This window comes from Triticum urartu, chromosome 5 (genome assembly GCF_003073215.2).
Source record: "Triticum urartu cultivar G1812 chromosome 5, Tu2.1, whole genome shotgun sequence".
NCBI classification, from domain to species: Eukaryota; Viridiplantae; Streptophyta; class Magnoliopsida; order Poales; family Poaceae; genus Triticum; species Triticum urartu.
This window is the reverse complement of record NC_053026.1, coordinates 629,839,139-629,866,834: the sequence shown is the minus strand read 5'-3', so window position 1 is coordinate 629,866,834 and position 27,696 is coordinate 629,839,139.

The following is a 27,696-nucleotide window of genomic DNA, read 5'->3' as shown; positions in this document are numbered from 1 at the left end:
AACTCTCATTTCAGATTCTTTGCAGGAAACTCCTCTCCAAATGGGAAGGCCCCTATGTCATTAAGGAGGTTTACCGGTCCGGTGCCATCAAAATAAATAATTCCGAAGGTACTAACCCGAAGGTTTTCAATGGACAACGAATAAAGCATTATATGTTAGGTACGCCTATTAATGTTGAAAGCAATATTACCCAAACTTTGACACCAGAAGAACACATAAAAGAGTCCTTCCAGAACACTCCAGAATCATCAAAATAAGGACTTACGTGATAGGGTAAGTAAACGTACTCCGAAAAATCTGCAAAAATATATTTTATCAGTTTTGGATTATTTTAAAATTTTGGAAATAAAGAAACACCCAGGAAGCATCCCCTGGTGGGAAAAATACACCAGGGCGCTCCAGACAAGCCTGGCGCGCCCAGGTGGGTTGTGCCCACCTGGGAGACCTCCCGTACTCCATTTTCCTTCCATATGCTTATCCTCCAAGACAAAAAAAATCTATATGTACTTCCCGAACCCATTAACCACCGTATGGCAGAGAAAATCTTCTTTTCTCTTTTCTTGTTGTTCCTGGTCAGATTTGTCAAGCTGGGCATGATGTCTTCATGTTCCTCACAACACATGGACGAAGAAGCTTGGATGAAGAAGATCGAGACAAAGAGGGAGGAGCCCACGGACGCTATCAAAGGAGGCAAAGAGCAAGGAAACTACCGTGGATCCATCCCCGATATCAACACAAGCACTGTTGGCCGAGGAGGAGGAGGAGGAAGATATCCTTAAATCATGTCTTAGTTACCTTACTCAGGCTGAGATTAAAGCTTTTCGTGCTTCTGAATTGGTTCGCATACAAAATAAGTGTCTCACTCGCGAAAATATTCTGCATCAAGAGCATATCATCTATCTTCGGAGAGTCATCCGTCGGTTGCAGGATCTCTTGGCCCTTAAAGACAAGATCGCTTCATCACCACCATCACCTTCTTCACCACCAAAGGAGAACTGAGTATCGGGTATGGGCACTCCCCTTGGCTTCCGCCAAGCTTGGGGGAGGTGCCCTGGTACCGTACCATCCCACTATCTTTTTGCTTTTATTTATCTTAGTTCAATATTTTGCTTTTAGATAAAATAAATTTTAGTTCAATCCTTTCTTATTTGAAAGTTTTCTTAGTGAGATATCCTTGTAATCGTGTGCAAGCCATATAATAAAGTTAGTTTTAGTTTTTGCTTTCTTTACTTTCATATTGCAAATAAATAAAAGAAATACTAAATAAAAGAAATAATAAGGAAAGAAAAATAGAAATGAAATAAAAATAAGAGAAGGGAAATAAGTCAATAAGATTATATACTAATCCTATGGTAGGTGATAGCACCACATAAGGGAAAGTATAGGTAAGAAAATTTTATTAGAGATTGACAAACATAGCATTAGTCAATGATGCAACTCATAAAAGAATTAATAAGGGAAGAGAAGATTCACATATAGATATACTATCCTAGAAATCTTTTGTGATTCTGAGCCCTCATCAAAATATTATATGCCAAAATTGTTGACGTTGGACAAGGAAGACAACTTAATGGTTTATGTGTGTTTATATTAACATAGAAGTCATATTGTCATAGATCCTTTAACATGTGATGCTTGCCCCCTATCTTTGCTAGCCAAAAATTCTGTACTAAGTAGAGATACTACTTGTGCATCCAAACACCCTTAAACCCAAATCCTTTTCAATTGTCCACCATGCCTACCTAGGGATTGAACAAGATCCCTTAAGTAAGTTGTCATCGGTGCAAAAAGCCAATAAAAATTGCTTCTAAATATGTGAGATCTTTTAGTACAAGAGAAAATTGAGCATTGCACGAACTTGGATGACAACGAATAAAAGCGACAGACTGCATAATAAAGGTTGTCATCTTAAGGGGCAATGTAACATGACGTTCTTTTGCACTAAGGGGTTGAGCATAAAAACAAATAAGCGCATGGCAACCTCTGCTTATCTATGCGAAGGGCCTATCCTTTACTTTTATGCAAAGAGTCAAAGTTTTCCTTCTATTCCTTTTTATTCTCTCCTTTGCCAAGCATCATGTGGTGAGGAAAGATCTAGGCACATATGTCCAGTTGAATATAGACAGCATGAGTTATTATTGTTGACATCACCCTTGAGGTGAGAATGTTGGGAGGCGAAATTATAAGCCCCTATATTTCTATGTCTCCGATTGAAACGTTTTGTTCATGGGTACAAGGTGAGTGTTAGCAATCATAGAAGACTATATGATGGTGGAGTATGTGGACTTGCTTTAAAGGCTCCAACATGTGACTCTTCCTGAAAAAATGATGAATTGTAGTTGCAAAGCTGACTGAAAACATAGTTTGTTGGTTTCTAATAAAGTTTTTTCTTTATACTTCGATTGTGTGATGAACTATTACTTATTCATAGGAAGTATATGATGAAAGCTCTATGACAAAAGTCCTTTGTTAAATCTTGTTGCTATTATAATAATCAACATGATGCCTCTACGTCTGTATCTTATTTTTATCGACACCTCTCTCTCAAAGCATGTGGACATGTTTTTCGATTCCGGTTTTCGCTTGAGGACAAGCGAGGTCTAATCTTGGGGGAGCCAATACGCCCATTTTGCATCATGTTTTATTACAGTTATTTACAATGTTTTTATCCATAATAATGCTTTTTGGAGTAATTCTAATGCCTTTTCTCTCATAATTAGCAAGGTACACACCAATAGGGAGGATTCAGGCAGCTGGAAATCTGGACCTAGAAAAGCTACGTCAGGCCACCTATTCTTCACAACTCCAAATGGGCTGAAACTTTACGGAGATTTTTATGGAATATATATGAAATATTGGAGCCAATAAGTACCAGAGGGGGCCACCAGGTGGGCACAACCCACCTGGGCGCGCCAGGCCCCGCTGGCGCGCCCTGGTGGGTTGTGGCCTCCTCGGCCCACCTCCGGTGCCCTTTTTCTGCATATAAGTGGTTTTGACCAAGAAAAAATCATAATAATACTTTCGGGACAGAGCGCCGCCACCTCGAGGCGGAACTTGGGCAGGAGCACTTTTGCCCTCCAGCGGAGCGATTCTCCTGGGGGAACTCCCCTCCCGGAGGGGGAATTGTCGTCATCATCATCACCAACAACTCTCCATCTTGGGGAGGGAAATCTCCATCAACATCTTCACTAGCACCATCTCATCTCAGACCCTAGTTCATCTCTTATATTCTATCTTGTTATCGGAACTATAGATTGTTGCTAGGGGTGACTAGTAGTGTTGATTACATCTTGTAGTTGATTACTATATGGTTTATTTGGTGGAAGATTATATGTTCAGATCCATTATGCATATGAATACCCCTTTGATCATGAGCATGTTTGTTGTTTGTGAGTAGTTACCATTGTTCTTGAGGTCGTGGGATAAATCATGTTGCAAGTAATCATGTGAATTTGATATGTGTTCGATATTTCGATAGTATGTATGTTGTGATTCCCTTAGTGGTGTCATGTGAACGTTGACTACATGACACTTCACCATATTTGGGCCTAAGGGAATGCATAGTGGAGTAGTAAATAGATGGTGGGTTTCGAGAGTGAAAGAAACTTAAACCCCAATTTATGCACTATTCTGTAAGGGACTGATTGGATCCTAGAATTTAATGCTATGGTTAGGATTTATCCTTAATACTTTTCTCGTAGTTGCGGATGCTTGCAGGAGGGTTAATCATAAGTAGGAGGTTTGTTCAAGTAAGAAGATCACCTAAGCACCGGTCCACCCACATATCAAATTATCAAAGTAGCGAACACAAATTAAACCAATATGCTAAAAGTGACTAGATGAAATTCCCGTGTACCCTCAAGAACGCTTTTCTTATCATAAGATACCGTTTTGGCCTGTCCTTTGCCTCAAAAGGATTGGGCTACCTTGCTGCATACTTGTTACAATTATCGTCACTTGCTCGTTACATATTATCTTGCTACCAAACTACTCGCTACTTACAATTTCAGCACTTGCAGACACTACCTTACTAAAAACTACATGTCATTTCCTTTTGCTCCTCGTTGGGTTCGACACTCTTACTTATCGAAAAGAGCTACAATTGATCTGGTATACTTGTGGGTCATCATACCTCCATCAAGAGGGCTTGAACCTGGCTAAAACATCGTGTCCCCTGCCTCCTGTTACCTTTGATCTTTAGACACACAGTTCAGGACCCCCTACCCGAGATCTGCCAGTTTTGACACCGACATTGGTGCTTTCATTGAGAGTTCCTCTGTGTCGTCGTTGAAGGATTCGATTGCTGGTTTGATCATCCACAGTGATGCTATTTCGGGGGAGATCCCCCCCCCCGGGCCAAATTTTCATGTTCGGCGGCTTCGCGCTGCGAGCCAACTCGATTGGTCACATTGAGGAGATCGATAGGTATGCCCCTGTGTTGGGGAACGTAGTAATTTCAAAAATTTCCTACGCACACGGAAGATCATGGTGATGCATAGCAACGAGAGGGGAGAGTGTTGTCTACATACCCTCGTAGACCGACAGCCGAAGCGTTATGACAACGCGGTTGATGTAGTCGTACGTCTTCACGGCCCGACCGATCAAGCACCGAAACTACGGCACCTCCGAGTTCTAGCACACGTTCAGCTCGATGACGATCCCCGGACTCCGATCCAGCAAAGTGTCGGGGAAGAGTTCTGTCAGCATGACGGCGTGGTGACGATCTTGATGTTCTACCGTCACAGGGCTTCGCCTAAGCACCGCTACAATATTATCGAGGATTATGGTGGAGGCGGGCACCACACACGGCTAAGAGAACGATCTTCAAGATCAACTTGTGTGTCTATGGGGTGCCCCTGCCCCCGTATATAAAGGAGTGGAGGAGGGGAGGGCCGGCCCTCTCTATGGCGCGCCCTAGGGGAGTCCTACTCCCACCGGGAGTAGGATTCCCCATTTCCTAGTCCAACTAGGAGTCCTTCCAAGTAGTAGGAGTAGGAGACAAGGAAGGGGAAGAGGGAAGAGAAGGAAGGAGGCGGCGCCGCCCCTCCCCCTAGTCCAATTCGGACTAGTCAATGGGGGGGCGCGCGGCCTGCCTCTCCCTTTCCCCTAAAGCCCAATAAGGCCCATATACTTCTTCCCCCGTATTCCCGTAACTCCCCGGTACTTCGAAAAATACCCGAACCTCTAGGAACCTTTCCGATATTCGAATATAGTCGTCCAATATATCGATCTTTACATCTCGACCATTTCGAGACTCCTCGTCATGTCACCGATCTCATCCGGGACTCCGAACTCCTTCGGTACATCAAAACTCATAAACTCATAATATAACTATCATCGAAACCTTAAGCGTGCGGACCCTACGGGTTCGAGAACAATTTAGACATGACCGAGACACGTCTCCGGTCAATAACCAATAGCGGAACCTGGATGCTCATATTGGCTCCTGCATATTCTACGAAGATCTTTATCGGCCAGACCGCATAACAACATACGTTGTTCCCTTTGTCATCGGTATGTTACTTGCCCGAGATTCGATCGTCGGTATCTCAATACCTAGTTCAATCTCATTACCGGCAAGTCTCTTTAATCGTTCCGTAATACATCATCCCGCAACCAACTCATTAGTTGCAATGCTTGCAAGGCTTATAGTGATGTGCATTACCGAGTGGGCCCAGAGATACCTCTCCGACAATCGAAGTGACAAATCCTAATCTCGAAATACGCCAACCCAACAAGTACCTTCGGAGACACCTGTAGAGCACCTTTATAATCACCCAGTTACGTTGTGACATTTGGTGGCACACAAAGTGTTCCTCCCGTAAACGGGAGTTGCATAATCTCATAGTCATAGGAACATGTATAAGTCATGAAGAAAGCAATAACAACAAACTAAACGATCAAGTGCTATGCTAACGGAATGTGTCAAGTCAATCACATCATTCTCCTAATGATGTGATCTCATTAATCAAATAACAACTCCTTGTTCATGGTTAGGAAACATAACCATCTTTGTTTAACGAGCTAGTCAAGTAGAGGCATACTAGTGACACTCTGTTTGTCTATGTATTCACACATGTATTATGTTTCCGGTTAATACAATTCTAGCATGAATAATAAACATTTATCATGATATAAGGAAATAAATAATAACTTTATTATTGCCTCTAGGGCATATTTCCTTCAGTCTCCCACTTGCACTAGAGTCAATAATCTAGTTCACATCGCCATGTGATTTAATACCAATAGTTCACATCACCATGTGATTAACACCCATAGTTCACATCAACATGTGACCAACACCCAAAGGGTTTACTAGAGTCAATAATCTGGTTCACATCACTATGTGATTAACACCCAAAGAGTACTAAGGTGTGATCATGTTTTGCTTGTGAGAGAAGTTTAGTCAACGGGTCTGCCACATTCAGATCCGTAAGTATTTTGCAAATTTCTATGTCAGCAATGCTCTGCACGAAGCTACTCTAGCTAATTGCTCCCACTTTCAATATGTATCCAGATTGAGATTTAGAGTCATCTGGATCAGTGTCAAAATTTGCATCGACGTAACCCTTTACGACGATCCGTTTTGTCACCTCGATAATCGAGAAACATATCCTTATTCCACTAAGTATAATTTTGACCGTTGACTAGTGATCTACTCCTAGATCACTATTGTACTCCCTTGCCAAACTCAGGGCAGGGTATACAATAGGTCTGGCACACAACATGGCATACTTTATAGAACCTATGGTTGAGGCATAGGGAATGACTTTCATTCTCTCTCTATCTTCTGTCGTGGTCGGGTTTTGAGTCTTACTCAACTTCACACCTTGTAACACATGCAAGAACTCCTTCTTTGCCTGTTCCATTTTGAACTACCTCAAAATCTTGTCAAGGTATGTACTCATTGAAAAACTTATCAAGCGTCTTGATCTATCTCTATAGATCTTGATGCTCAATATGTAAGCAGCTTCACCGAGGTCTTTCTTTGAAAAAACTCCTTTCAAACATTCCTTTATGCTTTGCAGAATAATTCTACAACATCTCCCATCAACAATATGTCATACATATCTTATCAGAAATGCTGTAGTGCTCCCACTCACTTTCTTGTAAATACAGGCTTCACCGCAAGTCTGTATAAAACTATATGCTTTGATCAACCTATCAAAGCGTATATTCCAACTCCGAGATGCTTGCACCAGTCCATAGATGGATCGCTGGAGCTTGCATATTTTGTTAGTACCTTTAGGATCGACAAAACCTTCTGGTTGCATCATATACAACTCTTCTTTAATAAATCCTATTAAGGAATGCAGTTTTGTTTATCCATTTGCCAGATTTCATAAAATGCGGCAATAGCTAACATGATTCGGACAGACTTAAGCATAGATACGATTGAGAAATTCTCATCGTGGTCAACACCTTGAACTTGTCGAAAACCTTTTTTCGACAATTATAGCTTTGTAGATAGTAACACTACTATCAGCGTCCGTCTTCCTCTTAAAGATCCATTTAATCTCAGTGGCTCGCCGATCTTGGGGCAAGTCAATCAAAGTCCATACTTTGTTCTTATACATGGATATCATCTCAAATTTCATGGCCTCAAGCCATTTCGTGGAATCTAGGGTCATCATCGCTTCCTCATAGTTCGTAGGCTCGTCATGGTCAAGTAACATGACCTCCAGAACAGGATTACCGTACCACTCTGGTGCGGATCTCACTCTGGTTTACCTACGAGGTTCGTAGTAACTTGATCTGAAGTTACATGATCATCATCATTAGCTTGCTCACTAATTGGTGTAGTAGTCACAGGAACAGATTTCTATGATGAACTACTTTCCAATAAGGGAGCAGGTACAGTTACCTCATCAAGTTCTACTTTCCTCCCACTCACTTCTTTTGAGAGAAACTCCTTCTCTAGAAAGGATCCATTCTCAGCAATGAATAACTTGCATTCGGATCTGTGATAGAAGGTCTACCCAACATTTTCTTTTGGGTATCCTATGAAGATGCACTTCTCCGATTTGAGTTTGAGCTTATCAGGTTGAAACTTTTTCACATAAGCATTGCAACCTCAAATTATAAGAAACGACAGCTTAGGTTTCTTGCCAAACCATAGTTCATATGGTGTCGTCTCAACGGATTTAGATGGTGCCCTATTTAACGTGAATGTAGCTGCCTCTAATGCATAACCTCAAAACTATAGTCGTTAATCGGTAAGAAACATCATAGATTGCACTATATCCAATAATAGTACGGTTATGACGTTCGGACACACCATTATGCTGTGGTGTTCCAGGTGGCACGATTTTGTGAAACTATTCCACATTGTTTTAATTAAAGACCAAACTTGTAACGCAAATATTTGTCTCTGCGATCAGATCATAGAAATTTTATTTTCTTGTCACAATGATTTTCCACTTCACTCTATAGTTTTTGAACTTTTCAAATGTTTCAGACTTATGTTTCATCAAGTAGATATACCCATATCTGCTCAAATCATATGTGAAGGTCAGAAAATAATGATACCCACCGCGAACCTCAACATTCATCGGACTGCATACATCAGTATGTATTATTTCCAATAAGTCAGTTGCTTGCTCCATTGTTTCGGAGAACGGAGTCTTAGTCATCTTGCCCATGAGGCACGGTTCGCAAGCATCAACTGATTCATAATCAAGTGATTCCAAAAGCCCATCAGCATGGATTTTCTTCATGCACTTTACACCAATATGACCTAAACGGAAGTGCCACAAATAAGTTGCACTATCATTATTAACTTTGAATCTTTTGGCTTCAATATTATGAGAATGTGTATCACCACAATCGAGATCCAACAAACCATTTTCATTGGGTGTATGACCATAGAAGGTTTTATTCATGTAAACAGAACAACAATTTATTCTCTTACTTAAATGAATAACCATATTGCAATAAAAACAATCAAATCATATTCATGCTCAACGCAAACACCAAATAACACTTATTTAGGTTCAACACTAATCCCGAAAGTATAGGGAGTGTGCGATGATGATCATATCATTCTTGGAACCACTTCCAACACACATCGTCACTTTACCCTTAACTAGTCTCTGTTCATTCTGCAACTCCCGTTTCGAGTTACTACACTTAGCAACTGAACTAGTATCAAATAATGAGGGGTTGCTACGAACACTAGTAAAATACACATCAATAATCTATATATCAAATATACCTTTGTTCACTTTGCCATCCTTCTTATCCGCCAAATACTTGGGGCAGTTCCGCTTCTAGTGACCAGTCCCTTTGCAGTAGAAGCACTTAGTCTCAGGCTTAGGACCAGACTTGGGCTTCTTCACTTGAGCAGCAACTTGCTTGTTGTTCTTCTTGAAGTTCCCCTTTTGCCCTTTTCCCTTTTCTTGAAACTAGTGGTCTTGTCTACCATCAACACTTGATGTTTTTCTCGATTTCTACCTTCATTAATTTCAGCATTACGAAGAGCATGGGAATCGTTTCCGTTATCCCTTGCATATCATAGTTCATCACAAAGTTCTACTAACTTGGTGATGGTGACTAGAGAATTATGTCAATCACTATTTTATCTGGAAGATTAACTCCCACTTGATTCAAGCGATTGTAGTACCCAGACAATCTGAGCACATGCTCACTAGTTGAGCGATTCTCCTCCATCTTTTAGTTATAGAACTTGTTGGAGACTTCATATCTCTCAACTCGGGTATTTGCTTGAAATATTAACTTCAACTCCTGGAACATCTCATATGGTCCATGATGTTCAAAACGTCTTTGAAGTCCCGATTCTAAGCCGTTAAGCATGGTGCACTAAACTATCAAGTAGTCATCATATTGAGCTAGCCAAACGTTCATAACGTCTGCATCTGCTCCTGCAATAGGTCTGTCACTTAGCGGTGCATCAAGGACATAATTCTTCTGTGTAGCAACGAGGATAAACCTCAGATCACGGATCCAATCCGCATCATTGCTACTAATATCTTTCAACCCAATTTTCTCTAGGAACATATCAAAATAAACATATGAAAGCAACAACGCGAGCTATTGATCTACAACATAATTTGCAAAATACTACCAGGACTAAGTTCATAATAAATTTAAGTTCAATTAATCATATAACTTAAGAACTCCCACTTAGATAGACATCCCTCTAATCATCTAAGTGATCACGTGATCCAAATCAACTAAACCATGTCCGATCATCACGTGAGATGGAGTAGTTTTCAATGGTGAACATCACTATGTTGATCATATCTACTATATGATTCACGCTCGACCTTTCGGTCTCCAGTGTTCCGAGGCCATATCTGTATATGCTAGGCTCGTCAAGTTTAACCTCAGTATTCCGCGTGTGCAACTGTTTTGCACCCGTTGTATTTGAACGTAGATCCTATCACACCCGATCATCACGTGGTGTCTCAGCACGAAGAACTTTTGCAATGGTGCATACTCAGGGAGAACACTTATACCTTGAAATTTAGTGAGAGATCATCTTATAAAGCTATTGTCAAACTAAGCAAAATAAGATGTATAAAAGATAAACATCATATGCAATGAAAATATGTGACATGATATGGCCATGATCATCTTGCGCCTTTGATCTCCATCTCCAAAGTACTGTCATGATCTCTATCGTCACCGGCATGACACCATGATCTCCATCATCTTGATCTATATCAATGTGTCGTTACATGGTCGTCTCGCCAACAATTGCTCTTGCAACTATTGCTATCGCATAGCGAGAAAGTAAAGCAATTATTTGGCGCTTGCATCTTATGCAATAGAGAGACAACCATAAGGATTTTGCCAGTTGCCGATAACTTCAACAAAACATGATCATCTCATACAACAACTTATATCTCATCACGTCTTGACCATATCACATCACAACATGCCCTGCAAAAACAAGTTAGACGTCCTCTACTTTGTTGTTGCAAGTTTTACGTGGTTGCTACGGGCTTAGCAAGAACCAATCTTACCTACGCATCAAAACCACAATGATAGTTTGTCAAGTTGGTGTTGTTTTAACCATCGCAAGGACCGGGCGTAGCCACACTCGGTTCAACTAAAGTTGGAGAAACTGACACCCGCCAGCCACCTGTGTGCAAAGCACGTCGGTAGAACCAGTCTCACCTAAGCGTACGCGTAATGTCGGTCTGCGCCGCTTCATCCAACAATACCGCCGAACCAAAGTATGACATGCTGGTAAGCAGTATGACTTATATCGCCCACAACTCACTTGTGTTCTACTCATGCATATAACATCAACACATAAAACCTAGGCTCGGATGCCACTGTTGGGGAACGTAGTAATTTCAAAAATTTCCTACGCACACGCAAGATCATGGTGATGCATAGCAACGAGAGGGGAGAGTGTTGTCTATGTACCCTCGTAGACCGACAGCGGAAGCGTTATGACAACGCGGTTGTTGTAGTCGTACGTCTTCACGGCCCAACCGATCAAGCAACGAAACTACGGCACCTCCGAGTTCTAGCACACGTTCAGCTCGATGACGATCCCCGGACTCCGATCCAGCAAAGTGTCGGGGAAGAGTTCCTTCAGCATGACGGTGTGGTGATGATCTTGATGTTCTACCATCGCAGGGCTTCGCCTAAGCACCGCTACAATATATATTATCGAGGATTATGGTGGAGGGGGGCACCGCACACGGCTAAGAGGAGATTTGATCATGATATAAGGAAATAAATAATAAATAATAAACATTTATCATGATATAAGGAAATAAATAATAACTTTATTATTGCCTCTAGGGCATATTTCCTTCACCCTGGTCATCACATCAGTTCCGAGAACTTAAACGATGTCGCGGATATCCGAGGAGATTTGATCTTCGAAGGGTCCGCGGCCCCAATTGCTGCTCTGGCCTTAGATCCGGAGTAGGCCAACAGGTCCGAAGACGGGAGTCTAGAGCCCGCCGGACTCTTTGCACCTATGGAGCTTGCTGTCAGAGAAGCACCGAACACTCCGCCGAACTCTAGGTCCGAACTCTCGAGGTCCGTGTCAAGCAGGCGCTACCAAGAGACTCCGATTCCAGACAGCCCCACGGACTCTCGTTTCTCTGTCCAACCCTCACCTATAAACGAGGCCCTCGACTTAATGCGATCACTCGCCATTATGGAAGGATCACTTCCGAACTACGCCCAGCCCAGACTAGGGGCTGAGAGCGGTGAATTTTACATCCCACCCACCACCCACTTCATACCCACTATCGAAGATTTAACCGACATGTTGGATTACGCCTCCTAAGACATCGACGGTATGGACGACAATGCCGGAGACAAACAAGGCCAAAACCCTCCGTTTATCGGACGATGGACAACCACCTCCACATACGACGTGTACATGGTGGACACACCCAAAGAGGATGGCAACGAGAATCCGGTTGAGGACAAGCCCGCCGAAGCACCTTCAAAACAATCGACACCAGCGGCACCGCTCAAAATCGCGTCGCCAAAAAGATAGTAATACTGGCACCGAAGTGAACAAAACTCCAGAGAACGCCGAAGACCCTGAAGCCCCCATAGAGACAACATCCGAATAGGATGATTGGGAGGATGGGCAAGTAAACCCCGATGACCCTGTCGGGAACAAGGACTCGGAGGATAGTAATTACCTACCGATCTCCAAAGAGAATGTGAGCCTCGGCGACAAAGACTTCATCGTGCCAGAGGAATACCTCGAACAAGAGCGCTTTCAGCGCCGACTAATCGCCACTACGAGAAGACTGAAAAAGAAGTAGTAGCAGCTTCATGGTGACCAAGATCTGCTCAACAACAGATGGACTAATGTCCTGGCAGCCGAATAATACGGCCTCAAACGCCCAACAAAGAGTTACCCGAAGCATAAGCTGCTACCCCAATTCGATGACGAGGCGCTGGAACACATACCACCCGCGCGTAACGCGGCTGACGGACCTGACCGACCACCACACGATCGAGACAGAGCGGCAACTCACGAACACTAGCCCGCACCACCTCACCGTAAAACCAGAGAGACAGCGGTCGCAAGATACACTTACGACCTATGACAAGACCTGGACAGTAGAGCCGGTCAGACCAGATCAATCTACGGATCAAGGGGCGTGCCCCAGCGTGAGAAGATGGCCATCAGGCCTGGCGCGACAAGCACAACCTCACCCGGGCCGAAAACCGCACTCGAACTTCATCTGAACTGTGTTGAGACGTCGCCCGATATAGAGGCGCCGCACACCCCCTATGCTTCACCGATGACGTAATGCAACACCAGTTCCCAGAAGGGTTTAAACCAGTGAACATCGAATCATACGATGGCACAACAGATCCCGCAGTATGGATTGAAGATTTTCTTCTCCACATTCACATGGCTCGTGGTGATGATCTACATGCCATCAAATACCTCCCCCTAAAACTTAAGGGACCAGCTCGTCACTGGTTAAACAACCTCCCAGAAAACTCTATTGGATGCTGGGAAGACTTGGAGGACGCCTTTAGAGACAACTTCCAAGGTACTTATATCCGGCCTTCGGACGCTGGTGGCCTCAGTCACATAGTCCAGCAACCTGGAGAGTCCGCCAGAAAATTCTGGACCAGGTTCCTAATTAAAAAGAACCAAATTGTCGGCTGTCCGGACGTAGAAGCCTTATCAGCCTTTAAGCACAGCATCCGCAACGAATGGCTCGCCCGACACCTCGGCCAAGAGAAGCCAAAGTCCATGGCAGCCCTTAAAGCACTCTTGACCCGCTTTTGCACGGGCGAAGATAGCTGGCTAGCCCGTAGCAGCAACAGTACCAGTGACCCTAGCACTTCCGAAGCCAGAAACAGCAATGGCAGACCCCGATGCAACAAAAACAAGCGTCGAAGCAACAATGACAATACCGAAGACACGACGGTCATTGCCGGATTCAGTGGCTCCAAATCCGGTTAGCGGAAGAAGCCTTTTAAGAGAAACAAAGACAGTTCATCCAGTTTGGACCGGATACTCAATCGACCATGCTAGATTCATGGCACCCCCCACAAGCGTGCTAACCATACCAACAGAAGTTGTTGGGTCTTTAAACAGGCCGGTAAGTTAAACACCGAACATAAGGGGAAAGGGTCGCCTGGCGAGGACGACGACGAAGAACCTCGCCCGCCGAACACAGGGATACAGAAGAAATTTCCCCCCGAGGTCAAAACGGTAAACATGATATACGTTACTCACATCCCCAGGAGGGAGCGCAAGCACGCGTTAAGGGACGTCTATGCGATAGAGCCAGTCGCTCCAGCATTCAACCCATGGTCTACATGACCGATCACTTTCGATCAAAGAGACCACCCGACCAGTATCCATCACGGAGGTTCGGCCGCATTGGTCCTCGACCCAATCATCGACGGATTCCACCTCACGAGAGCCCTCATGGACGGCTCGAAAAATGGGTATTGACTGTCAAGAATCAAACCCACCAAAACTACCTTTAAAGGAGTCATACCTGGTGCAGAGGCCCGTTGCACGGGCTCAATCACATTGGAAGTCGTCTTTGGCTCGCCGGACAACTTCCGCAGCGAATACTTGATCTTCGACATTGTCCCTTTCTGCAGTGGCTATCATACACTGCTCGGACGAACCGCGTTCGCTCGCTTAAAGGTGGTCTGATACGTCTCCAACGTATCTATAATTTTTGATTGTCCCACGCTATTATATTATCCATCTTAGATGTTTAATGGGCTTTACTTTGCACTTTTATATTATTTTTGGGACTAACCTATTGACCCAGAGCCCAGTGCCAGTTCCTGTTATTTCCCTTGTTTCAGTGTTCGAAGAAAAGGAATATCAAACGGAGTCAAAACAGAATGAAACCTTCTGGAGAAGTTATTTTGGAAGGAAAGCTACCCAATAGACTTGGAGTGCACGTCAGGAAAGAAACGAGGGAGCCACGAGGCAGGGGGTGCGCTCACCCCCCTAGGGCGCGCCTTCCACCCTCGTGGTCTCCTCGTGGCTCCCCTGACGTATTTCTTCCGCCTATATATATCCATATACCCTAAAACGATCGAGGAGCACAATAGATCGGGAGTTCCGCCGCCAGAAGCGTCCGTAGCCACCGAAAACCAATCTAGACCCGTTCCGGAACCCTGCCGGAGGGGGGAATACCTCTCCAGTGGCCATCTTCATCATCCCGGTGCTCTCCATGACGAGGAGGGAGTAGTTCTCCCTCGGGGCAGAGGGTATGTACCAGTAGCTATGTGTTTGATCTCTCTCTCTCTCTCTTGTGTTCTTGATTTGGCATGATCTTGATGTATCACGAGCTTTGCTATTATAGTTGGATCTTAGGTTTCTTCTCCCCCTCTACTCTCTTGTAATGGATTGAGTTTCCCCTTCGATGTTATCTTATCAGATTGAGTCTTTAAAGATTTGAGAACACTTGATGTATGTCTTGCGTGGGATACCCATGGTTACAATGGGGTATTCTATTGATCCACTTGATGTATGTTTTGGTGATCAACTTGCGGGTTCCGCCCATGAACCTATGCATAGGGGTTGGCACACGTTTTCGGCTTGACTCTCCGTTAGAAACTTTGGGGCACTCTTTGAGGTTCTATGTGTTGGTTGAATAGATGAATCTGAGATTGTGTGATGCATATTGTATAATCATACCCACGGATACTTGAGGTGACATTGGAGTATCTAGGTGACATTAGGGTTTTGGTTGATTTGTGTCTTAAGGTGTTATTCTAGTACGAACTCTAGGGCTGTTTGTGACACTTCTAGGAATAGCCCAACGGATTGATTGGAAAGAATAACTTTGAGGTGGTTTCGTACCCTACCATAATCTCTTCGTTTGTTCTCCGCTTTGGAGTGACTCTTTGTTGCGTGTTGAGGGATAGTTATGTGATCCAATTATGTTATTATTGTTGAGACAACTTGCACTAGTGAAAGTATGAACCCTAGGCCTTGTTTCAACACATTGCAATACCGCTTGTGCTCACTTTTATCATTAATTACCTTGCATTTTTTATATTTTCAGATTACAAAAACCTTTATCTACCATCCATATTGCACTTTTATCACCATCTCTTCGCCGAACTAGTGCACCTATACAATTTACCATTGTATTGGGTGTGTTGGGGACACAAGAGACTCTTTGTTATTTGGTTGCAGGGTTGCTTGAGAGAGACCATCTTCATCCTACGCCTCCTACGGATTGATAAACCTTAGGGCCACCTTTGGTTCATAGGATTGAAAAATCATAGGAATAGAAAAGTCATAGGAAATGAGATGACATGCATCTCAAATCCTATGCATATGAATAGAAAAGGAGATGCCCTTTGATTCACACCATAGGATTTTTTTCCATTGAGTCTAGGCTAATGTTTATTTTCCTATGAAATGTGGAGGATAGGAAGAATTCCTCCATAGGAATAGGATTTCATTCCTACAAACCAAAGAGCTCTGAAGGAATTTTTCCTATAAAAATCCTATCCTTTGAAAATCCTACAAAATTCCTCCAAACCAAAGGAGGCCTAGGTCATCCACTTGAGGGAAATTAGCTACTGTGCTACAAACCTCTGCACTTGGAGGCCCAACAACGTCTACAAGAAGAAGATTGTGTAGTAGACATCACGGTCCCGCACTATGGCTATCTAAAACTCAAGATGCCCGGACCTCGCGGTCTCATAACAGTCAATGGAAACACGGAGCGCTCCCTCCATACTGAGGAGCACAACGCGGCCCTCGCAGCGGAAGTCCAGTACGGCCTTATCAAGCCAAATACTACATCGGCAGTCAAGCCCTCGGACACTGTTAAACGCGTCCGGACCACCTTACAGAGCGATGATCAAGACTATCAGGAGCTCGATTAGCAGTTCGGCCTCCGTCTCAGCACCAACTGCAACGCGGCATATGTACCACGCATACATAACTACGTGCTGAAGATACCATGGGCAAAGACGGAGGCATATTAAAAATAAAATCCACAATACAGCTAGACCCTATGTGGACCCACATACCATTTCTCTTTTCCTTATTATTTCTTCTTCAGGTTCCTTAAACCCACGTCAACTTTTGATGGTACCAACGGCACCGTTTCCAGTACCTTTATGAGAAACTGCTTGTTGATCCTCTTGAAAGATCACACACCAAGGAGCAATGCTGCATAGACGTGCGGCAGAGTATCTAAACGATTTTAAAGATCGCCTCTTCTCTTTAGGACCCGTACACTACTTTCCCTGGTATTCGGCATGTAAAATAGCCTGGATGCTTGTCAAATCATTTGTAAAAATACGTTTTGACGTATCAATTAGACTATAATGGAAACAGTCTTTCGGCCAACGTACTCGGTACCGGCTTATTCCCTAATCTGTATTCCTTCCTTTTTTTCTCTCGTCTGTTTGCCATGTACACCTTGGTAGGACCTAAATCGCCAGGGGCTCCATTCGGCCATGTACATGTCTTAAAAATAAAATAAGTCTGAAACACTTTTACAATGCAAATTTGGCGTCATGAATTTAGCATTATATGCATCGGCTCTGAATCTTGTCTTGGTCAATAGTTGGGTTGCCTGGCTCATGTGGTTACTGCCTTACGTTCTGCATATTCGGCTAAGGCAGTAAAGGTAGAACTACTGCGATTGTGTTTCCGGCTCATCCGGATAAACACCTCAGTAGAGAAAGCTGAAAACTGACTGTCATGATGCGGTGAGAACTGGTCAGCTATTCGGCGACTAACTACAAATCTCTTTTGATTTTGCCCGCATTATGCGAAGGACCGGTCTATGCCCGGTCAGGCGTCTACAGCACCCAAGCTCGGATAATCGAGCAACACCAAGGGCTGCGCCTATAACCCTCATTGTCAAATTCCTATGGCTAAGTGAGAGCGATAAAGCCACATAGTCTGATTGCCTGGTTCGCCACACTGACACCTTGCAACGCCCTCGATGCGGCTATATCTCCCACGTGTCGAAGCACGACTTAGAGGCATAAACGCATTGAAAACAATGTCGCAAGTGAGGTAATCTTCACACAACCCATGTAATACAATAGGGGAAAAAGATACATAGTTGGCTTACTATCGCCACTTCACACAGTTACATGAATAAAGCATTACATCATCCAGATACAATCAAAGGTCCGACTACGGAACCAAAATAAAAAGAAGACTACCCCAAAAGCTACATAGATCCCCGATCGTCCCGACTGGGCTCCATTACTGATCAACTGGATCAAAACAACACAAAGGACAAGATCTTCATCGAGCTCCTCCTGAGCTTGATTGCGTCATCTGCACGGTTCAACGGCACCTGCAAGCTAGTTTTGAAGTATCTGTGAGTCACGGGGACTCAGCAATCTCACACCCTCGCGATCAAGACTATTTAAGCTTATAGGAAGGGTAAAAGGTATGAGGTGGAGCTGCAGCAAGCGACTAGCATATATGGTGGCTAAAACATACGAAAATGAGAGCGAGAAGAGAAGGCAAAGCATGATCGTGAAACTATGATCAAGAAGTGATCCTAGAACAACCTACGTCAAGCATAACTCCAACACCGTGTTCACTTCCCGGACTACGCCGAGAAGAGACCATCACGGTTACACACGCGGTTGATGTATTTTAGTTAAGGTCAACTTTAGGTTTTCTACAACCGGACGTTAACAAATTCCCATCTGCCCATAACCGGGGGCACGGCTTTCGAAAGTTCAAATCCCTACAGGGGTGTCCCAACTTAGCCCATCAAAAGCTCTCACGGTCAACGAAGGATATTCCTTCTAGCGGGAAGACCCGATCAGACTCGGAACCCCGGTTACAAGACATTTCGACAATCGTAAAACAAGTCCAGCAACACCGCCCGAATGTGCCGACAAATCCCGATAGGAGCTGCACATATCTCGTTCTCAGGGCACACTCAGATGAGACTAGCTACGAGTAAAACCAACCCTCATGTTTCCCCGAGGTGGCCCCGCAGGCAGCTCGGTTCGGACCAACACTTAGAGAAGCACTGGCCCGGGGGGGTTAAAATAAAGATGACATTTGAGTCCGCAGAACCCAAGGGAAGGTGGTAGGTTGTTAGTGCAAATGGTAAAACCAAGGTGGGGCATTGCTGGAGGAGTTTTATTCAAGGCGAACTGTCAAGGGGTTCCCACTATAACCCGACCGCGTAAGGAACGCAAAATCCAGGAACATAACACCGATATGAAGGAAACTAGGGCGGCAAGATTGGAACAAAACACCAGGCATAAGGCCGAGCCTTCCACCCTTTACCAAGTATATAGATGCATTAATTAAAATAAGAGGTATTGTGATATCCCAACAAAATATCCATGTCCCAAACATGGAACAAGCTCCAATCTTCACCTGCAACTAACACGCTATAAGAGGGGCTGAGCAAAGCGGTAACATAGCCAAACAACGGTTTGCTAGGACAAGGTGGGTTAGAGGCTTGGTTCAACAATATAGGAGACATGATAAGCAAGTGGTAGGTATTGCAGCATAGGCATAGCAAAAGAGCGAGCATCTAGCAATCAAAGATAGAAGTGATTTCGAGGGTATGGTCCTCTTGCCTGAAATCCCGCAAGGAAGAAGAATGAGTCCGTGAAGAAGCCAAAAGGACATAGTCGAACGGGTCCTCACAATCACGACGTTACCGAAAGCAACTCGAAGAAGCAACACCGGAAAGAAGCACACAATATAGTAAACAACCACCACATAAACATGGCATGATGCACAATCAAGTATGATGCATGTCCGGTTTAATGAGGCATGGCATGGCAAAGTGCACAAACAATCCTACAAATTAAGTGGAGCTCATTATGCAACGGAGATGCATTTTGAAGAAAACACCACATGACTTATTTAGTTCTCTCTCGTTTAGGTACTCAAAAAAATTAAATGTTGGTTAGCATGGCAAGAGGTGAAGCATATGAAAACTACCCATCTAGGCAAGTTTAAATGAGGCCGGAACAACAAACAACAAGTCCGGAAACTCCTCATGTGCATAATTTAGGTTTTGGTACTGATCTGCCCTAAACCATATTGTATAGTTATTAAACATGCAAGATGATGCCACCATGTTAAACTAGGCAAAATTCTACCCCATTTACATATAAAGTTTATTAAAATCCGAGTTATGGTTATTTAGTTATGAATTAAAGCATTTTAACATGGCATAGGAGCAAATTAAAGCAAACATCAGTTTAAACATTGGAAACATGCATGAAAGCTGGATATTGTGAAACTAGAGAAAATTCTAAGCAACTTTCATATATAATTCATTTTAATCTGATGCACCAATTGTGAGTTATTATATGCATGATCCACAAGGGCTTTCCTGCAAAAATGCTCTCCTCTGGAAAAATAGACAAATTGCAGATCTGAAAAAAAACAGAGTCGGGCCGAATCGGACTAGGCCAACAGTGCACAGCCGGGTTCTCACCCAGTGGACCTTGGACCAAGGCGGTGGAAACAGCAGGCCGGGCGACTGGGCCGGGAGCTGGGCCTTGGGGCACATCGGCCCACGCGGGGCCCACACGAGAGGCGCTCTTCCTCCTCGTGCCCGCACGAACCGAAAGGCAGAGACAGCGGTGACGGCGCACGCCGGCGAGGGCGGAGCAACGGCGGGGAGGTCGCGGGGACATGGAGATGGCCGGATCTGGTCGCGCCGGGTCCATTTCGGCCGAATCCAACGGCGGTTCGTCGTGGGCATCGGCGAGGGAGCCCTGGTGGCGGCGCTGACCACGGGGAAGCACAGAGAGGTCAGGGAGAGAAAAAGAGAAGAGAGAGAAAAGGGAGAGGAGAGGGACGTGGTCGACCTGGTGGAGCTCGCTGCAGCTCCGGCGAGCAGCTCCGGCGAGGATGCCGACAGGGCCTGGTGCGGGAGCTCCCTCCCCTGGAGCTCGGGGACGAGGGAGCGGGAAGCGATGCGGGGGCTGCCCCGGGCCCCAAATGGGCTCAGGTGGGCCGCGACAGGGCTCACAGGGCCGACAGCGGTGGGGAGCGCTGGGGTGAGGTGGCGACGCCACATGGCGGCGCAGGGGTGGCTGGAGACGGCCAGGGGCGAGGTGGCACGCCCGGGTTGGTCCGGGGCACGGCGGCGACACCAAGTGGCGGTGGGAGGCTGGATGTGTGCGGAATTCGAGGAGGAGGTGGGAATTGCGGCTGGCTAGAGGTAGGGGGTTGGTTTAGGCTAGGTTTGTCCAAAAATGGGCTAGGGAAGGTGTATATATATAGAAGGGGCTGGGGTTAGGGGGGTTTTGGAGGCCTCCGGTCGTAATCAAACGGTTCTGGTCGGAGGGGGGTTTAGTGGGCTGGACTGAGAGGAGAGAAAAGAACTGCAGCCCGACACGGGGACTCTGAAGACAGAAAACGTCCGACGAAAATACCCGCAACGGTGCTGCTATATATATAACGGTTGGGCTATCAAACGAGCTCCGAATGTGACGAAACTTGACAGGCGCTTTGTCTACACTATAATAAGACCGCACGCCAAGTTTCATCCCATTCCGAGAAATTTTTTCCATCCACTCACGAAACGAGGTAAAAGGGGGCGCCGGAGGACATAGGAGTGTCGGATTGAGAAACGGACAACGGGGAAAATGCTCGGATGCATGAGACGAACATGTATGCAAATGCGATGCACATGATGACATGATATGAGATCCATGACACGCAAGCAATGACAAGGAAACAACAGCGAATAACTGGAGGACACCTGGCACATCGGTCTCGGGGCGTCACAACACTCCACCACTACGAGAGGATCTCGATCCGAGATCCTAGGGATGGCACCGGAGGGGAAAAGAAGAGGAAGAGGTGAGGTGAAACTATTTTGCTTCTTTGACAAACGAGTGAAACCACAAGCCTTGAGAGGTTAAGCCATTTCGAGAAAAGAATACAACGGAGATGACGAAGTTGGAAACACTCCGTTAGAAAAGAGGAACAAGGAAGAACAACTTCGGGTAGCACTCCAATTGAAAAGAAAAGGAATTGAATAAGAACTTGATAAGATGAGAAGATACTTGATGAAATCACAACACACTGCCTCCGGAACTATTGAATGAATGGAACGAGGGATTTGAAAGATCTCAGACAGCACTCCGGTTGAAAAGAGGTGCAAGGCTTGATAAGGCAAAAAGAACTTGAGCAAAAGGGCACAACACTCCGGTTAAATGGATAGGCATGAAAAGAACATGATCTTTGACAAAACGAGATGATGGGTGAAAAGAACAACATCGCAATGCCTCCGGAATGAAAGAATAGAAGATAGATAATTGAAATAGGAGAATGGAGAAGAAAATGCCAACTTCTGCCACAAAAGAGCTTGAAAAGGCATCCTTAGGAGAAGGGTCGAACGGAGTTGTTGGAAAACCAACAACGAAAAGATAAGCTTGAAGTGGGCTTATGGAAAACATCACAAATTATGAGATGACAACCTGCCACTCACGCGAAGAAGAATTGGATTGATATGAACAAGGAGACGAGAAGCTAAATTCACCGGGAGGATCAGTGAAGAACTTGGGTCATTTATAAGAACCATAGATAGCAACAATCCTTAGCGAAGGCTTTAGGTGAACCATGACACAAGATAACTCCAACGAAGAGGTTGATGGATTTAAAATACCTCATTCTTAACAACATGTGGATCATGAAACATGAACTCAAATTATCAAGAATGACATAATACCACCTCTGATGATACGGTAGAAAGAATTGCACTCCGGATTGCAAGATGAAGAATACTTGAGCTCCTCTGAAAAGAATCTTGATGAACACTTCGAGAAGGAATTAAATCCTTCAAGAACCATTATGTAAAACCTCCATGAAGAACTCCGGTAAACAAAGGAATGAAAAGAAAGATAAATTGAAAACACAAGGTGAATCCTTGCAATGATTTAGATGGATTTCCGTGATAATTAGAGCTTGGAACTCCGGGAAAGAAAGACGAGCACTTGAAACCAAGAATTTAATCATCGTGAACAAACTCTGGAAGAAAAGATTAACATATGGATGAAACAAGAATAAGAATTATATTATGCTTAACCTTCACCAATTAAATTTATGACAATCAACGGATTTGGCATATCACTTATTCTCGTAGAAAGGATTAATATAGATATAGCGCAAACTTGAGGAAGGTCTTCAATGAACCACCGGTAGGATTAGAACAATGAATGAATTGATATGATAAACGAAGGAGGAAGAATCTTGAACGAACCACCATAAGAATTGAAAACGAACGAAGTAAAAGGGAAGAATCGCTGGTAAGAAATAGCAAATAACGAAGATGCTTGAGAGAATTTAGATCCATGAGAACGAAGAGATCATGAACTGATTAGAGGATATTTGAACGATGCTCCGGTAAGATTTAGAGAAAGAGAGCTGAAATCTGAGAATGAATAATCCTGAATTGATAGACTCCGGATAACCAAACTTTGAAGACTCCTGAATAGCTCCGGATGGGTGAAAAGAATTCCTACAATCGGAAATAATTACGAGAGGATGGCAACAAGCTAGAATCACGAATCTTGAAGAGAAATGGAGCAAGGTATGGAGGAAAACTCTTCTTCGGTCTTCAAAAGTTGAGAATGACGACGAGAAACACCATCATGAATTATTTAGACACTTCGGAATGAAGAATGGAAAGGTTGAACCAACGATGAAAAGAATTTGAAAGATCTTGGAGAAAAACATAAGACTGATGACAATCATTCTTACGTCAAACTTCGAAAATAAAATTTGAGGATAGCTCCGGGAAAATAAGAAGAGTTAGGTAAGATCCTGCGAAAAGACCTGTGGGTTAGGGCCCACTCAAAAGATACACCGTTGAATGATTTAAAAGAGAGAAAGCACCAGTTGAATTAAATGGCTTGAATGAGATAACATCCTCGAAAAAAGCTTGAACGAAAGCAGAGTGAACACATGAATCTTCGAGATATCTTGAGCACTCCGGAAGAATTGAATAACGAGAAATGGATGATTAAGAGGTGTACCAGCATGAGAAAGTATTTGCAACGAGGAAAGGATATAATTGACAAAGCTTGAATTGAATTCATCGGAGATGAAAAGAATGAAGAATGACGAACTTGAAGCTCCATTAGAATCTTCCTGAGAATCACCGGATAAGAACATTGACGGAAAAGGAATGGAGAGACTTCACGAGAATATAAAGGATACTTGATTAAAACATTGGATTCCTTGAATAAAAAGGGTGGGTGGGCGGGAAAACAAAGGCAACTTCGGGACGGATGAAACAAACACCGTTGAGAAGAACTGATACTTGATCTTGCGGATGTTGCAATGATCCGATCCACTTGAAGAGAAACACACCGGTGAAAAGGATTGGCATGACAATATCGATTATCAAGAAGGATTAGTATTCACAACTGAGTATAAGAACACCATTTAGGAAAGGTATGGAATCCACATTTGACTTCGAAGCAACTCGAATACCACAAATTGAAACAAGACAAACGATTGGCTTGCAGAATAAGCCGGAACAAACATATGATAGAGATTTCGTCTGAAGTTTTCGTGGTGGGGCCTACACGGGCTCGATCATACAACATCATCATGTACAAGGCAGTGCACATGACATACGAAGCGTCCCCAAGTCGGCATAGCCAAGGACTCTTTAAGACACAACGAGACCACTGTAAAACCAACCGTGAATAGGCGGACCACTAGACGTCGAACCCCAATTTCATATCATACATTTGTCGGAAAGATATCCTAGGAGCTACTAGAATTCCCACTTATAAACTCCCGAAATTTTCCAGTTATGCAATCAGGTGTTGGGATACAGGGGAAGCATAATATCTCACCCAAAACTAGCAAATCCTACATCCAGCTGTATCCATCCTTCAACACATAACCAAGAAACCTTCAGAAATCGTCTACCTCAACCTTCAAAAAGCATCCATTATATGAGTTATGGCAATACTCCCGAACTCCCGCCCCAGTACTGGGTGGCGTCGAGGTTATCTCACCAACAACTGCATAAAAGAGATTTTTGATGTCGGCGAAACTAATCTCAGGTATTCCAGAACTGCAACTATAAAATTGTGACGACAACACCTCGGAGCTCAACTGCCCGGGACACTGCCACAACCCCTAAATGATAGGAGGCACCAAGAACAATGTTCTCGTCACAAATCGATCGGAACGATTCCAAGTTACCCGCGTGATCCTAAATTTTTTTTAGTGAAATTTGAGAAGAGAAAAGTCAAAACTCTACGTCAGGATACCTTACTAGAGCGATGAAGGGACTGGGGAGTAAAAGAATTCCTAAACTCTCCGATATATAATTCCTAAATGACTCAAAACATTTTTCTAGACTCAACAACGCCAGCTAATTCGATCAAGCAGGGGGGCTCCTAAGGTCGGGGAAGGCTCTGATTACCAACTTGTAACGCCCTCGATGTGGCTATATCTCCCACGTGTCGAAGCACGACTTAGAGGCATAACCGCATTCAAAGCAATTTCGCAAGTGAGGTATTCTTCACACAACCCATGTAATACAATAGGGGGAAAAGATACATAGTTGGCTTACAATCGCCACTTCACACAATTACATGAATAAAGCATTACATCATCCAGATACAATCAAAGGTCCGACTACGGAACCAAAATAAAAAGAAGACTACCCAAAAAGCTACACAGATCCCCGATCGTCCCGACTGGGCTCCACTACTAATCAACTGGATCAAAACAACACAAAGGACAAGATCTTCATCGAGCTCCTCCTGAGCTTGATTGCGTCATCTGCACGGTTCAACGGCACCTGCAAGCTGGTTTTGGAAGTATCTATGAGTCACGGGGACTCAACAATCTCACACCCTCGCGATCAAGACTATTTAAGCTTATAGGAAGGGTAAAAGGTATGAGGTGGAGCTGCAGCAAGCGACTAGCATATATGGTGGCTAAAACATACGCAAATGAGAGCGAGAAGAGAAGGCAAAGCACGATCGTGAAACTATGATCAAGAAGTGATCCTAGAACAACCTACGTCAAGCATAACTCCAACACCGTGTTCACTTCCCGGACTCCGCCGAGAAGAGACCATCACGGTTACACACGCGGTTGATGTATTTTAGTTAAGGTCAACTTCAGGTTTTCTACAACCGGACATTAACAAATTCCCATCTGCCCATAATCGCGGGCACGACTTTCGAAGGTTCAAATCCCTACAGGGGTGTCCCAACTTAGCCCATCACAAGCTCTCACGGAAAACGAAGGATATTCCTTCTAGCGGGAAGACCCGATCAGACTCGGAATCCCGGTTACAAGACATTTCGACAATGGTAAAACAAGTCCAGCAACACCGCCCGAATGTGCCGACAAATCCCGATAGGAGCTGCACATATCTCGTTCTCAGGGCACACTCAAATGAGACTAGCTATGAGTAAAACCAACCCTCAAGTTTTCCCAAGGTGTCCCCCCAGGTAGCTCGGTTCGGACCAACACTTAGAGAAGCACTGGCCCGGGGGGGTTAAAATAAAGATGACCCTTGAGTCTGCAGAACCCAAGGGAAGGTGGTAGGTTGTTAGTGCAAATGGTAAAACCAAGGTTGGGCATTGCTGGAGGAGTTTTATTGAAGGCGAACTGTCAAGGGGTTACCATTATAACCCGACCGTGTAAGGAACTCAAAATCCGGGAACATAACACCGATATGACGGAAACTAGGGCGGCAAGAGTGGAACAAAACACCAGGCATAAGGCCGAGACTTCCACCCTTTACCAAGTATATAGATGCATTAATTAAAATAAGGGGCTGAGCAAAGCGGTAACATAGCCAAACAACGGTTTGCTAGGACAAGGTGGGTTAGAGGCTTGGTTCAACAATATAGGAGGCATGATAAGCAAGTGGTAGGTATCGCAGCATAGGCATAGCAAAGAGCGAGCATCTAGCAAGCAAAGATAGAAGTGATTTCGAGGGTATGGTCCTCTTGCCTGAAATCCTGCAAGGAAGAAGAACGAGTCCATGAAGAAGCCAAACGGATGTAGTCGAACGGGTCCTCACAATCACGACGTTACCGGAACCAACCCGAAGAAGCAACACCGGAAAGAAGCACACAACATAGTAAACAACCACCACATAAACATGGCATGATGCACAATCAAGTATGATGCATGTCCGGTTTAATGAGGCATGGCATGGCAAAGTGCACAAACAATCCTACAAATTAAGTGGAGCTCATTATGCAACGGAGTTGCATTTTGAAGAAAACACCACATGACTTATTTAGTTCTCTCTCGTTTAGGTACTCAACAAAATTAAATGTTGGTTAGCATGGCAAGAGGTGAAGCATATGAAAACTACCCATCTAGGCAAGTTTAAATGAGGCCGGAACAACAAACAACAAGTCCGGATACTCCTCATGTGCATAATTTAGGTTTTGGTACTGATCTGCCCTAAACCATATTGTATAGTTATTAAACATGCAAGATGATGCCACCATGTTAAACTAGGCAAAATTCTACCCCATTTACATATAAAGTTTATTAAAATCCGAGTTACGGTTATTTAGTTATGAATTAAAGCATTTTAACATGGCATAGAAGCAAATTAAAGCAAACATCAGTTTAAACATTGTAAACATGCATGAAAGTTGGATATTGTGAAACTAGACAAAATTCTAAGCAACTTTCATATATAATTCATTTTAATCCGATGCACCAATTCTGAGTTATTATATGCATGATCCACAAGGGCTTTCCTGCAAAAA